The following is a 14411-nucleotide window of genomic DNA, read 5'->3' as shown; positions in this document are numbered from 1 at the left end:
GTTTTTGTTCCCTGAGATCTAATAATTTTTTAGAATACCATGAGAGGGGATTGCCTTTGCTTTTTTGATCCAGAGGTTTTCCATCCAGAAAACAATATCCTATGTATGTTGTACAAACAGAGAAAGGGGAAATCTCTTCAGACAAAAGATTAAAAAAACCCAACTAAATTCTAACATAACATGAATTATTTTTCCCTGTAACAAATTTCCACAGTTATTCCTGTCTGCCTACTCTATGCTAGTTAAATGGGATTCTGATACACTTTATTCCTGAAAATAGCTACTTCTGCTTTGGGGAATCCTGGGTTGGCCCAATACAGTCTCCCTTGATACAAAATTTAAATATAAAATTTCCCATGAGTTACCATATTGTCTTTTAGTGACTGAAATGTGAGAAACTTCTATTTGTGCATTGTGAGCTCTTCTGTCAGCTCACTGCAAGTCTGAAGAAGCATCTCCCAACTTGTTCCTTCTAAAGCGGGAAAGCAAAAAGAGGCCTTTTGCTGTAGGCTGAAGGACACACTACTGGAGTAGTACTGCATCCACTGAACAACTGTTAGAAGATAGGGATCATCTGCAGCAACAGGCGAAAAAGGGTGGGAATTTCTTGAAAAGATATCCAGATTTATTGGTGCCATGGATCACTACGTAATGTGTTAATGACCCATAGATTATGAGGAAATGAGATCTTCCTATTATCAGTCATTACAGCAGCAATGTATACTTGAGGACTAAGTATGCTAAGCAGCTAAGCATTCACATGTGCAAACAGCTGTTTCAAAATCTAGTGGTCTTGGAAAGCTACAGAGGAAGGGTTGGGAGGTTTTACCTTAATGCTGCTTTCCCTAGCTGATGAAGGTTTAATAAAATGCCTATACATTTAATCTTTGAAATAATAAAGGATAGAAGTAGGATTCCCAAGTCCAAGCCCTTTCACTGGAAAGCTTATTCTTTTAGCTGCTGGAGAAGTTGCTTTTCTTCTCCTGATATGAATAGATTTATCTGTCTGTATGAAGAAGTACATGATACCTAATTTAGTCTTTCCTGTCTGAGAAAGAGCCTCCATTTTTCCTGCTTAGGTCTTACAAGATGTCAAACTGAGAGGTGTAGCTCAGTTTAGACACACAACTTAAAAATAGGACTATGAAGATAATTCAGAGATGCTAACTTGTTCTATGCTATTTTTTCCACCCAAAGAGAAAATGAAACTTTAATATGAATGTTGATAACTATTTCTGCTAACTTGCTGTTAAAAGTTTATGGTAAAGTTTGGGCTTGAGATCTCACCAAAGTATTACCAAGAGCTGATATGCTACTCTCTAATTTTATGTATTGAGTAAATACTGGTGTTAACATTCACTAATATCCTTACATAATCTAAATTATCCCATTGTGAAAGTATTTCTTTCTGCCCATAATACATGCTATCAGGCAGACTAAATTTAAAGACAAATTTGGGGACTCACACAGTGTCTCACTGAATTAGTCTCGGCTAAAAAGGCTCATCTTCTCAGTTGAACATGCAGCAGCTTTGGAAAACTGCTTCTTTCCTTTGTCTGTGTATACAAATACATGCATATAAATATATGTATGTGTGTGTTTATATATACATACATGTGAATGTATGTATACATGTGTTTGTGTGTGTATAGATATATGTATAAAAAACAGTTCTCCAAATGTGCTGCATGTTCAACCAAAAGGCTGAGCCTTTTTTGCTGAGACTAATTCAGTCTCAGCTTATTTAAAATAACTACTCGCATAAAGTGGTTGGTTCAAATTATCAGAAGCAAGGTATTTTTATATTATGTGTGTGTGTGTGCGTGAGCACGCGCATGTCTGCTAATCACTATTTCCCCACCACAACTAACGTGCTTCCCCATGTACCAGCCCCTCAGGTGTACACATCATCACGGACACAGAAGGGCTACTGTCTTGGACGGCTGTGTGCACTGATGGCCCCTGCATCCAACACAGTCCTGAAGACCTCTACACGGGTAAGAAGCTTTGTGCCCTCAGAAGGTGATGTGCTTTTTCAAACTAGATTCACTAGTCTAATGAATAATACGATTCTACCAGCATCCTTTCTCACATTCTTACATTGCAAATTCAGCACTGAAATGAAAACTAGTTTTGTTAGTTGTGGTTTGATCAAAGACTCGTGTGCAATGTCCAGATTTACTTAGGAAAACATTTTCCGCCCACTCACGTTTTTCATTTCATCTTCATAACAGCTATTTTTCTAATCAAGTTGTGTTATTTTCCTCATGAAGTTCTGAAAGTAAATTGTTTGTATTAGAAAATGTTGGGAAATTTATACTGCAAACTGATTTCTGTTTTATTTTGCTTCTTTGTGGGAGAAAGGACAGGATTGATGCTACCTAAACCCCTTGAGGTCAAACTTAATCCATTAAAACATTTCCATAGGACATAGATTCTGTCCTAAATACATTGTGATTAAGTAAAAACATGAACTGTGCATAGTAGGGAATTTCACTCGAGTACTAATCTTTGCTCATTACTTACGTTTAATCACACTGTGACTGCTTCAGATATTAAGAACTATCTACCCAAATTGGAAACAACACTGGAAAATAATGCCATTGGTGAAAGAAGTTTATTATTTGCTTTACCTTGAAAATGAAGCATAATAAGGGGAAAAAAAGTGATAGTAATACTCTTCCAGTGGGCAGTTTATTTTTTTCATGGAGCCTTTAAAACAATTAGGTGATTAAGAATTTGAGACAGACAAAAGCAAATTCTAAATATCTGGTTTTACATATTCAAAAGCAACCTCTTACTAACAATGATGTTAAATAGATGATACTGTTTAAACAAAGCAGGGCTTGGGGGATTTTTAGACAAAGATTTACATTAAATCGTAAAACAAGCAATGTCCTCAAAAGAGGATTTTTCGTTGTCATGAATCAAGAATAGGACAGGATCTCGTAGTAATAAATGGTGATGCAAAATGGATTTTTCTGTCATGCTGCTAAATTCTGCCTGTTGCTGTCAATAGGATTAACTGGACGTTAAAAGCCTGAGGTGTTTACATCTGGATTATAAGATTTTTTTAAAAAATAAAAATTGCCACTTCATGAATGCAAAGGAGAAGTTAAAATGAGAGTTAATACAGATCAGTTTTAAACTAGAATAATAGCACACTCTGAACAATGAAATGGAGCAGACATCTGTTTTGCTAAGAAAGCAACAGTATGCTTTTTGTTTTCCACACGGATAAAACATTTCGTAGGAAAGAAAAAAGTGGCAGCGTACACGAAGCCTCTACCTTTACTGCTGTACAAAGTGTCAACTTGGATCAAGTCTGAGGGACCTGAGGCAGCTGTCAAAACACCAGTTTCTCCTTTCCCTGTCTCAATAGTATGTCAAGTAGCTGCATGGCCCCAGACTTGGACAGGCAAGAGTAAAAGGCAAAAAAAAACTTCCAGTAGTAAACAGGAAAATGTTTTTATGATGTCTCAGCAGACATGGATTTAGAAACTAAAATGCATAAACACAGGATGATCTGAGATGCACTTTGAAACTACAACATGCATTGTTGAGCCACAGCATGCTGGATTGTTTTATGCTCAACTGGGTGACTTTTCAAAGGTAGTAGACTGTGCAAATCTAGAGTTACAAAGAAGGCTTACTGGCAGCTTATAGTTTTGTAAGAAATTTAATACTATCCATGCTTCAAGGTTTTTAGACAAATAGAACAACTGCAGAAATTAGAAGAGGCAGGTAGTTCTGCAGAGTTAAGCACTTAAGGACTTCCCTGGTACCTGGTGGAAATTAAACTGGCACCAGACTAACATGCTTTACTATCTCCAGCTGGTAAAGACCTTGGAATTGAAGGGACAATGTGCAGAAAAGAAGTGGCATTATTATCAGAAATTTGTGTTTCTTTGCATTTGTGATTATAGAATAGAGCTGTATAAAAGTAGGTGAGAGATGGGATCAGTAAGGTGTTGGAGAACCTGGGGACTGCAAGTGTGTAACAACAAGCCTAATTTAGGACAGGTCAAACAGAAGCTTTATTAACTATGATCACAGTGAGAACAGTCAGACAGCATCTCCCCCTCTGCTCCTCTGCCAAGTGATTGCAGAGACCCAACCTATATACCGTTTCAGGGAAAAAAAAAAAAAAAAAAAAAAAGACATGAGGAAAAACAATCATTTCAAGGTTAACAAAGCCAGGTATCCATCCCTGGGAGGGGTGGATTCCTTAAGTAGCTTGCTAACTGCCACACTTCTAAGAAGGAATCAAACAGTAAATAATGTGACAATATGGAGTGATGGCTCTTGATGGAGCCTGTAGGGGTGGCACGTCCAGTATTATCTTAGCTCAAAAGTGGGGAGTTGGAAACAATCACAGGCTGTTAGCTTTTAGTCAAAAGGAATGTTCCTTTAGTTAGGATAAACTCCTTAGCCAGCTCTCTCTGATCTTAAAAATTAATATTTTTATCACCACAAAGAGAAATTGTAATATTCATGGTACACTCATGCTTTGCTGAGCTGCAGCTAGGATGCAGCCATCACAAATTAAGGCTGATGTTACAGTAACATTGTATATTATCATGGGCTGATAATCTGCAGACATTTATTACCTAATATTCTTATTCTGTCATAAAAACCTTAGATTAGCACAACAAAAACATTATCACTACAGCAAAATTTACTGAGGTACAAAAAAGTTAACAATCAGGTTTTGACGTTAGAAGGGGATAAGTTGGTCCAGATGCTCTTATTGACTAAAGACAGGCTTATTAATGTTTCATTTCAATTGTACTGTTTGACAAGCCTGTCATAATTTTCATACCACATGCTCACCTGCCAGCCATGTCAAGCCTGTGGCACCAATTCCTAAACACTAGAACAAAATTAGCATTTGACCTTTAGAAAGTTAGCTCAGAATGCAAGTGCATGTCCTAAAACTCACATAACTCATCTTTTCTTGGCTGAAAACAGCAAGAAGCCATATAGCAAGCCACTACAGGTTATAAGCACAAGGAAAGAGCACAAAAGTATGCAGTTTACAGAGAGTGATTTACTTGTAGAAAAAATATTAACCACACTGCATGCACAGCACACTGTTTCAAGAAAAAAAAAAAATTAAGTGTTTAATAACATCAGAATGGCATCTGAAATAATTGACCTACCTTTTTCATAACTCTGAGGAAGAATGGAATTGAAAGGAAAACCTTCTGTCTAATTTTTAGAAAAAATAAATAACCTATTGTTTCACCTCAGTTGTTCTGCTGAAACAATGCTTTAAGTTTTGATGCCAATTTTTTAAATTTTGCTGTGTTTTGACATGAGAAAAAAAATCAATAAAACTTACAGGGACTTCAAAAAAGTAACCGCATATGTAATTGCCCCATCACAAATTTCTTTCCCCCTTTTTTTGCCTCTTCCCGTGTAATTGGAGGCCCCTAGATGTTTAAATCAGGAGTCTGTTTTCCCTGGACTCCCTCTATAGCCAGTGGAGAATAAAAGGACCTCTAGAGAGCACTGCAACACATAAATTCTTCTTTTCTAAGTATCTCTCCCTTCTCTTTCAACTCTCAGCAGAGCCTTTGAATGTTTTAAGTTAACTGGGAAAAAAGGTAGACCAACATTTTTGTTGCGAGGCAGCAAATTTGCTCCCATTTGTTTAAAAAGATTAGGTGCCTATCTAAAGCTACTGGAAACGAATTCCTTCTTTCAATGATTTCACTGCTTCACTATATTTTTTATTTCCCCTAATTAACTATAAACTAGATGCATTTACCTGATTTAGTATAGGATCACTAGAATTCAGATGTTTTGGCATGTTGAGCTGATTAGATTCTTTTTAACTCTAAAGAAGTGGAATAAGTTTTCCATTATTCTAGTTTCACAAATAATTTTTCAAGTTCATTTATAAAACCAGAAACTTAAAACAGATTGCAAGATTTATCCCCAACACATTCTTGAATGTTTAATCAAAGGTATCAATAGATACCACTTCTGTTCTATTTGAAAAAGAAACAGTCAGCTTACAAACATAACTGACATTTTAAATACTTTGTGATACAACATTCAGCAGCGTACTACTTTAGCAAGCAAAATGAGATATGACACAAGCAAAGTAACTCCATTAAATGACAAAATATTTTCCATGTTCTTGTACTCTGAAACTATTTTAAAAGACAGAAGGAATTCTATTTGCATTTTGTCTCTGTAATACAGGTCTGTGCATTGCAGATGTCTAGACAACAAATGTACATTCTGCAAAAAAGAAAAATAATGCAGTACACAATAGTTTATTCTGAATAACCAGGAGTCAAATGTTATGGTAGAAAGCATTTAGAAAAACAGGGAAGCAGTAAAAATAGCACCTTCTTGAAGCAAGAAAATGTAGCCCTAGCTAAATTATGTTGCCTGGTATGGTCGGGTAATTGTAAAAAGGCAAGCTTTCAAGCTTTTTTATGATTAATGGAATTCCAACATTATGTAAAAATGGTAAGATTAGATTTCACATTTTATGCAACAAGCTATGCTTTAGGAATTGTCATTTTGGTTTGATAGCTGCTTTTCAGTGGCAGAGAAAATATTATTATTGACATAATAACATTCTTGTTTTACTAATTTTATTAAAAGTAGCTCCAAAATGGAAGAGTTCATAAATACATGATTCAAATTAAATCAACCAAACATGTCCAACTTTATAAATAGAATGTCTTTTTCCACTGGCAATTTAAGTTAATGTCTCCTTTGTTCTGCTCAAAATAAGATTGTTTTCTCACTTGCTAAATAGTTGTTAAATTGGTGAGACGTACCTAATAAATTGAAGTCCCAAAGGACTAATGTTATTCTGTTGGTCTTTTATGACTCAGGGTGAGAAAGGACCAGTGATAACTGTATACAACTCAATAAATTTTCAGAAATACCAATTTAATCCATAATCTCTCTCCACTCTTAATTTACATAGACACTTACAGTAACATTAATTTCTATTTCTCAGGCCTTCCTTCACAAGATCTGCTATTTGATTGGTCAGTCCTTTTAAAATTTCTCCATTTGCTTTCCCTTTTTTACTGCCTCAGAAACAGTGATCTTTTACTCACCTTCCAGTTCCTTCCCATTCCAGCCTATTATGACTACTGACTTTTTTTTTTTTTTTACTGTAAAATTACTTCCCAGTCACCTGTCTGTTTCCTTTACAGACACCTTGTAGGAAGGAGATTTTATTTGTTCTATACAAATAAATCTTTTTCCTTCAAACTGTCTTCTTTCTAAGGTAGCTCCAAGGCTTCAATGTGCCAAAAATTCTTCATGAAGGACCTATGTAAATATTTCCAAAGTTTTGTTATGAAAATGTGACACATCTCTCAAAACTCACTGAGAAAACATTTAATTTTAAATAACAGTGGAATAAGGTGAAAGGTCAAGAGCACAAGTCTTATGAGGAGCAGCTGAGGGAACTGGGGTTGTTTAGCCTGGAGAAAAGGAGGCTGAGGGGAGACCTTATCACCTTCTACAACTACCTGAAAGGAGGTTGTAGTGAGGTGGGGGTCGGTCTCTTTTCCCAATTAACAAGCGATAGGACAAGAGGAATGATCCTCAAGTTGCATCAGGGGAAGTTTAGATTGGATATTAGGAAATATTTCTTCACTGAACGGGTTGTCAAGCATTGGAGCAGGCTGCCCAGGGAAGTGGTTGAGTCACCATCCCTGGAGGTATTTAAAAGACGCATAGACATGGTGCTTAGGGACATGGTTTAGTGGTGGACTTGGTGGTGTTGGGTTTACAGTTGGACTTGTTGATCTTAAGGGTCTTTTCCAACCTAAATGATTCCATGTTTCTATGATTCTAAGGTCTTTTTAACCCTGCTTACACCATACCTCTATTGTAGTATCACTCATGCCGTGGAAATCCCTCTTGGGCTATGCTGCTGTTCCCAGTTTGTGTACAGTCAGTCTCTGGGCCATTACAAGGTGGCCACACTGACAGCAGGTGTGAAGACTCATACCCCAAATGTAGCAGTTCACTTGCAGGAGTGAATGTACTCTTCTTCTTTCCCTATGGTAACATCTGCTTAGCTTGATGAAAAAGAAGCCGCATTTAATTGAACTAATTTGGATCTCACAGGCAGACCTTCATCTAACATCCCTACTTTCATTTACATGTAAATCAAAGGTGGGGGGAAGCCTGGAAGAAACAGCTCCTTGCCACCAACTGCTGACACCCTTACGTAATTCTTTTAAGCTTTTCCATCACCTGGGAAATTCCCATTAAGTAAGGCATTCAGGAAAAAGCAGTCAGTTGCAAGTTATAGCAATAGCCACCAGAACACAAATATGAAAAGGTACCCGGAAATAAAATCTGTAGAACAGACACTGACACTGTAGTCAAATCACAGTCCCGTTTCTGCCCCCAATAGCTGCAGAATATAGTTTCACAGTTCTCTAGGGTGCTAATTAAAGGGTAGCCTTCCAAAAGACCTGAAACTACAGGTGGCACTCAAGATGCTGATTCACCAGGTAGTATAGTAAGGCAGATGTTAATCCTAACTACAGGAGAGACAAATAGAAAAAAAAAGACAAAATAAGCTGAATAAAATTGTGCTTCTAACATGTAATTCAACCTTCTATATATTTTAGCTAAGTTTCATATTATAAGGGTAACTTAATTTTCATCCTTTGTAATAAAAAAAATTGAAAGAATCCTGTAAGAATTTAACTGAAGAGAACTATCCAAATTAATTTTGAGAGGGGAAAAAAATACCCCAAAACAACATCAACAACAAAACCAAAGCAAACCCACAAACAAAAAACTATGAACCTTTCCTACCAAACATTTTGTAGAATTTCACACAGATAGCAAATTTACTTTGAAAATACACCAATCCTTTGCAATACTTTTCTCAGGGTAATCATTTGTCCATGCGAGTCCAGTACAAGTGAAAATTCTTCAGGAAAAAAAAGTTTTGAAAGAATCTGCAAAATGTCCACATTTTTAATAATTTTTTCTTTAATTTCACTCATCCTGCATCACACTCAACATTCATCAAGAAAGTTATTGTGGCAACATTGGCATCAACTGTGAAATATCGATCTCTTAATTGTATATAAGCTTTTAAAAACATCTTCCTGCCTGAAACAATTTAGTGGCTTGTTAAATAGAGATTAGAAAAGGAAGGATAATCTTGCACTTCAGAATTCATCCTTTCCTGTAAAATTTCAAAGCTCTTTTCCTGGAACTGCTGCAGGCTTCATCTGTGGTCCTAGAAAAGTCAGTCTTCATCACCCATGAAAATACTAATTTGTTCCTTCTATCTCATTCAGAAGTAACATGCATCTAGATTTCAAACTTGCTGGGGTATAAATTGTCAATCATTATACAGTGCTTAAAATCAAGGGAGCTTCATATTACCTGGGATGTCTAGGTCTTATTACAGAGCAAATAATAATAACGACCATAAAAATAATTGACACAGAGAAATACATTAGCGAGTGGTATAACTTTCATAGCCTGTGAAGGTACCTGCAGTGACAACAGTTTTAAAACTTCCAGTAAAAGAGGATTTCTCATTCTTCCAGTCCTGCCTATGATTCGGTGCCTTGCAGATTAAAGTTTCTCATGTACATTTTTAAAATTCATACCCAGTTTAAGTATTAAAAGAAAATAAATGGACATAGGCAGGCAGCACTTGGATACAAAATGAGTGAAACTACATCATGACACATCACTATTATTTTGCAGGCCAGCTACTTAGCTTGTATTAATTGGAGAGCTGCAGTGATTTGGACAGAGTACTGCCATACATACAAGACGGGAGTTTGCCTCAGTAATTTCTGCTCAAAAAACAGATTAATTTTAAGACTAAAAATTTTAAACTCTTTTCACATCTATTGACAACCTTCATTATTAGTTGCTAACTTGCTTGGGTTTGTTGATCTGAGTCTCATTTGAATACGTTCATTACTATATTGCCAGAAGAAACAAAATTAAACTTAATTAGAGGTCATATCACCTCCAGCTCAAGTTAATTAAAAGCCTAATCAAACCTTTTGGGAAACAGTAGCCTGTCAGTGAAAAAATGATAAGGGGAATAAAGTGCACTAGACCCACATTAAGGACAGTAATCTGTCTGATTGCCTTTTATTTTACCCCGCCCTCATTTTACACAAAAAAAGAAATACATACTATAGCACATATACCTTCATATAATGCTCATACTAAATAAGAGTGTATCAGTTTTCCTTCAGTCTAATAAATGATGCATATTGCAGGAAGAAATGCATTAATTATAGCTCATGTCTTTATGCTTCCTAGCACATAGGTGCCAACTAAATATAATTAGCTATTACAAGGTCAACTTTCCAACTTAACTGCATTTGGGAGAAGTATGAAAAACAGCTGGAGGTCTAACATAACTAACTCTCAAATTAATAAAGATGAGCTAAGTAGAACTGGTAGAGTGCATAATTTGACTGTCTGTGTCAGGACACCTGTGTTCTCAGATTGCACTGACCTGCTGTGCAACCTAGGAAAGCCACTGCCTTACCTGGATATTTGTTTTGTCTATTTAAATCATCCATTCTTTGACCCAAGGCATATCTCTTCCTCAGGTGAGTGCATAGTTCTCAGGGCGCTGATGCCTTGATGTTAGTTTGGTTCTTTCAGTGCTATCATCATCAAGCTTCAGATTAATATATTCCTTAGGTACACGGAAGACAAAGATTTGTGCAAGTGAATGACCATTCCTGTAATGATAAAATGCTCACATTCAATAATATTTACACTGCAGATCTAATGTAATTACCTTCTGATCATAAAATGTGTTCTTTCAGACAATCTTTAGTTCTCAGTAGTACGTTCTCTTTAATTACTGCTATATTATCAATTAATAGATTGCTACTCATTGCTTCTCAACATAGCTTGCAATTTTAGTCACAGTAAGCAATACTTAGAAATTAAAGTTATTCTGTCTCTCCATGATATTCTCAATCTATCTTTTGAACAGATGGCAATCCCTGGTGATTTTAGGGCAGTCCGCTTTAATTTTTGCTGGTAAGGATTTTATGGAACAAAGGGATTCCTGTTGTAACTGTAAAGCCATCAACTCCGTAAAGCCCTAATCTTAAAAGGTGACCACTGCATCCTTGTGAAGCCCAACTCACTTCAGTGATTTAGTATGCTCAGATTGCCTGTTGAGGATCAGAGTCTTAGGTCACATTCATCATCATATGTGTGAGGAATACTCAGGAATACAGGAATATTTACCTGGATTTCTGGAAGGAAGCACTACTCATTGTGAGTTAGCCTGGCATAATTTGCCCGAAAACAATGTCTTTAGAAATAGCTATTGTAAATACACAGAACTAAGACTGTGTTGGGACTGTGTTAGCTAGATCTGCTCTTTGCAAGCAGCAAGTACTTTTTTATTATGCTAGAGTTTGTTATGCTATCTTTCTTTGATGTTAAGTGGGATGACTTATTTGAGCAACCTCACATTACTTAAAAAGGAAAAAATGAAATATATCATGTATATCAATCACCATATTACATATGTGCAAGATTATTTAATCAACTTTTAAGAGTAAAAAAATACAAGTCATATCAATAGTTCAAAATAAGATTATTGCTCTCCCTTAGCACTGGCAAAAGAACCTAGAGTCCTCAGAGAATTCACGTTAAAGAGTTAGATGAAGTGCATTAAGTGTCATTTTAACAGCAAAAGAAAGGTTATAAGCTCAGATACTTTGCTGCCTGGCACTGGAATAGAAACGTACACAGACAGAGCCAAGCTCCCAGTTACCAGCCAAAGATACTTTTTTCAAGTAGGAGATTTTCACTGAAAATCCAGGAGACTACAGGATCAGTTGGTTCAAGTAAGAACTTAATTTCAAATGAGAGATTTGGCCAATATTTGTGTCAATTCTCATTCTGTCCTAATGGGCTTATTTATCAGTAGTTGTATCATCAGTTTTTTCTTTCCTACCTATGATTAATCATTTGAATAGGAAAGCAGAATACATAGCCTTGTGTGGGATAATACTACTAACTACCAAAAAAACATTAGATATCAGTTAGAAATTATTTATTCAATCAGCCTCTGAATTAGTGGCTAACTATATTTGTCATTTTGCTTTTTGGAACCAGCAGAATAAACTTAGGTATTCCCATTCAATTCAGAGTAATATTGTCAACTTCAGCAGATCTTAACCAGATTTATTCAGCTGTAACTGAGATCAGATCCCAGCTCATAAGACAAGTTTGAGTTGTCTTTAGGGGCAGATCAATGGGAAAAATTTCTGGCAAACAAATTTAAGATATCAACTAACATGGATTGATATTAATGATGAACTTGAGCCTATGTCCTAGCTCTAACTCCATATCGAAATAAAGAAGTGTTTTACTGAATGACTTCTTTTCTCCAGTGCATCTTACAGTATTGAATACAGTTCAGTGTTCCCATACAAAGTTTTTGAACTCAGCACGCTTCATTTTTCTCTCTCTATAAGCAATGCACAGAGAGCAAAACACATCCTTTTTTTGTCTTTTTTAGTTCAAGCTCTGCCTTCCAAAGATTAGAAAGTGTGGAACAATTAAGTCATGGGAAGGAACACAGCAGCATTAAATAATAATAGCTAGTATAAAGCAGTCTAGAAGATGTCAGGAGAACTTAGTGCCAGCCATCACTGCTGTAAGGAATCTACAAAGACAGACACTTCTCCCATGGGAGGTCTCATGAGGAAAAGTTCTACCAACAGGTGCAGAAAATTACTGTGACCATTTGTTTCATATCACTAGGAGCCTCATATAACAGCTTCTTCCATCAGGAGCCCACAGCTGAAATTTATAAAAGAAACCTGGGATATTCAACATATGTTAATTATCTGTATTTCTTAGATGCATATTTTCTGAGCCCAGCAAGAACCTGTTAATTTTAAGCCCGACTACTTCCTTGGGCATAATAAATAATATTCAATATTGAATACAAAAACCTCAATTTATGTCAAACTAACACTTTGGTATCATCCCTATTCTGTACTGGATGAGCTAGAATTCATAAAAATGAGATCCAAACCAGTGTACTTTTGACATTTTTGCTGCTTGTCCTTACCCTTATTTCTTCTTCCTGCAGAATGATTAACGTTTAAGCTGAGCTGAGCAGGTGGTTTTCATCAAAACAACTTTTTGTGACTAGCTTTCAGAAATCATGTGTTGATTTTAGTGTTGATTTAAAAGGAAAATCCAAAGAAAAATTTTATAACATTTAATCTTGAAATAAAAATCCAGGGACTTGAATCTTCATTTAAAACTTTATTCTTAGTAATGTTCTTCATATCTGTTTTGGTTTGCTCTTCACAGAATTTCATGATATATAGAATATTGTTACTACTCCTGAGAACTCCCACTTAATGCTAACTGAAAGGCATTATCTACTTAGATGAAAATATGTTTCCTATTTGTGGACTGAATGAAACCACAAGTACAGATGCATTTTCTTGGATTGTCCCAGAGTAGTCATTTTCCTCACTTACACATTTGAAGCATCTTGGTTTACCTAAGCAGAGTAAAAATAGCATAACATGGAAAAGCAGAAAGCAGATCAGGAATAAATTGCTAATACTGGATACGTCAACATTTCATTTTAGTATTGTCTTTCTCTCATGACATGTTTTCAGGGAGGAAATATTAGAAAACATGCACAAATCTGTTCTTTTCCCTGCTATCATTTTCTCGTAAATGTTATTCTCAATTTCAGAGCCAAGTGGAAATATCTAAAATGACATACAGATGTTTACGTCTGAACAAATGCTTAATATATAAGAACATTCCAGTTACAAATCAGGACTGAAATATAGATTTATTATGTCTGGAACTCAGTTAATTTTGGAAGCATTTTCATGCCATTTTCCTTCTTCTCATGATAGTTCCTGTCCAGCCGAAAACATGTATTATATGCTATTCAATAAAAATACATACATGCTTAGATTTGTGAAGGCAGGAACAAATTTCTTAATCACAAGCAGGAATTCAGATGGTTTTCATCAGGGAAAAATGAAAGAAAATTCAGGAGAATGTTGCTTCCATTTAAAAAAATGTCACCAAGGTCTACTATAAATTGTGTCATACTTTTAACGGCTGCAGGATCAGGCTTTTAAGCAAGAATAATTGAGAAAATTGGCATTTCCCAAAGATTAATGTCCACCTTGAAGAATGAATTAGAGACACTTAACAACCGTATATTTCTTAACCAGAAAATATAACCCAAAAGCACTACTTTTAAAATTCATGAATGTTTATGAACATTTATGAATCCCTTTCTGATAGGCAAACAAATAACCCACTAGATGTCTGTTATGGACAGCTTCGCAGGTTGTAAAAAGATTTCTAGAATAATAAAATCTTGCACATTAGCAAAATATTTTTCT

The sequence above is a fragment of the Aquila chrysaetos genome, chromosome 1 (assembly GCF_900496995.4).
Source record: "Aquila chrysaetos chrysaetos chromosome 1, bAquChr1.4, whole genome shotgun sequence".
NCBI lineage: Eukaryota > Metazoa > Chordata > Aves > Accipitriformes > Accipitridae > Aquila > Aquila chrysaetos.
The sequence above is the reverse complement of the archived record's forward strand: the minus strand, read 5'-3'. Positions refer to the sequence as shown.